The 1856-nt window shown below is 35.1% G+C and overlaps 1 long non-coding RNA gene across 1 annotated transcript; it reads left to right on the top strand.

Moving 5' to 3' along the window:
* The first annotated feature begins 647 nt into the window (after nt 1–647).
* On the top strand, nt 648–1503 carry LOC127161659 (uncharacterized). The gene is made up of 2 exons (XR_007827128.1): nt 648–738; nt 1396–1503. It is a non-coding gene; the product is annotated as an uncharacterized LOC127161659 (long non-coding RNA).
* Nucleotides 1504–1856: the final 353 nt, after the last annotated feature.

Genomic DNA, 1856 nt, shown 5'->3' with positions numbered 1-1856 from the left:
ACTCAAATTGTGTTTTTGTTTTTACAGTGTATAGCTATAATTTTCTCCCAAAAAGTTGTTACCGCACAACTAAAGCTAAGATGTCCACCATGAGAAATTATGATAACCTTTCATTTAGTGCCATCTTCTCATCTGTTTATAGCAATACCTTTACAAACATCAGTAATTGTAAGCAATTTAATCATGTTTGTTCGAAGTTTTAGGGCTGCCAGGAATTATGGCTCCATCAGTCCTCATTACTGAGCGCTGTATTGCCTTAATGATACAGTTGAAAAATGTGCCACTGGCCTGATTGATACAGTAGTGTTGGTGAGTTTTTAAATAAATACAGTCATTTATATCCAGTAATTCAAAGTGTTGTTTTTTGAATTATTAATGATTTGGTTAATCTGTGTGAAAGCAACAAGTCTGGAATTAAATGAATCAGTCTCTTACTTCAGTCAGATGTTATGTCCACCCTAATACACGTTATAGAACCGTCATCATGATTGTAAGAACTGCTGTTCTTGTAGTGCCAGTATGGCAAAAGCACAAATCTTTTTTTCTTGTCCAACAGAAGTGAATCAGAGACAGAAGATGACGTCTCTTCCACACCCGATTCTAGAGACACTGGAGGATCTAAGCAGTGACAAACTGAAGAAGTTGTGGATGAGATGGAGCTGGGAAAATCACACTGGACATCCTGAGAAACATGAAAGAAAACCATCTGGCTGATCAGCTAAAGATTATTCACTACAGGTGAGAGTTCAGAGAACCACGGAGAAACTGATTCATGTTCACTGATGAACACATCACAATTTGCTTATATATAATTGTCTTGTTTGTCCTTCATACTTTACATCTTTTAAAGCTGGAAAAATACATAACACTGTCTGTCACAACATTAAACTAGTATAGTGTCACATTTAGGTGTGATATTCTGAACTAAAATAACACTCATTGCAGTACAGAGAGTAATTTCAGAAATTGAAAACTGATAGTTTGTGTTATGCAGTGTTGGGGAACGTTACTTTTAAAAGCGGTGCATTCAAATTTTGCATTACTCCCTAAAAAAGTAATTAATTACGTTACTTTTTATAGAAAGAAATGTGTCACTAATTACGTTACTTTTTAAATCTGGGCAGGGCTTGCTTTTTGGTTTTTAATATAAAAAGTTTGATTTTTAGCAAATGTAAAAGCTGAAGGAAAAGTAAATTCAGGTCTGTACAGTAGAACTGTAGGAGAAGGAAGTCCAACACTCTTCAGCGTTGAGAAAAATTAAGCACAAAAGTATGTTTTGCTTATTAGTATAGTTGAATTGGATCAACAAAGGTCAGCAGGAGAGACATTGGTTAATAAAATGGGATTAAATACATAAAGGAAACAAAAAGTAACTGTCATTACTTTTTTGAAAAGGTAGACCATGAGAAACAGCTGCAGATCTTCACTGAAATGAGCTCAGTCAATGTTGTTCTTCTGCCACGACTGGACAGGAATGCAGAAAGGATACACAACCTGTTCCAATTGTCTTTTTCAATTCAACTCATTTGTCTTTTTGCTGAGGATGAATCTACTGTAATGAAGACAAAGAAAGGGAAATTCAAGATTGGTCATGAAAGACAGCAATCAGTCAGATGTATCTGAAGAACTCAGAAGAGCCATAAATGATTGTCTCTCAGAATCACATAACAAATAGAAAATTATGAAATTAATGAGGTTAAGGTAACCGATCTTCACAGAGAGCTGAAGACGGCACATGAAGAATTGGAAAAATCAATGTCTGATTTCTTTGAGACCGGCACATATGCAGATATACTGATTCAGTGGAAAACATCATTTGAAATTAGAATCAAAAAGCTTCAGGAAAACATTGTGAG

This window comes from Labeo rohita, unplaced genomic scaffold (assembly GCF_022985175.1).
Source record: "Labeo rohita strain BAU-BD-2019 unplaced genomic scaffold, IGBB_LRoh.1.0 scaffold_709, whole genome shotgun sequence".
NCBI lineage: Eukaryota > Metazoa > Chordata > Actinopteri > Cypriniformes > Cyprinidae > Labeo > Labeo rohita.
This window is presented reverse-complemented; position numbering and strand designations above follow the sequence as displayed.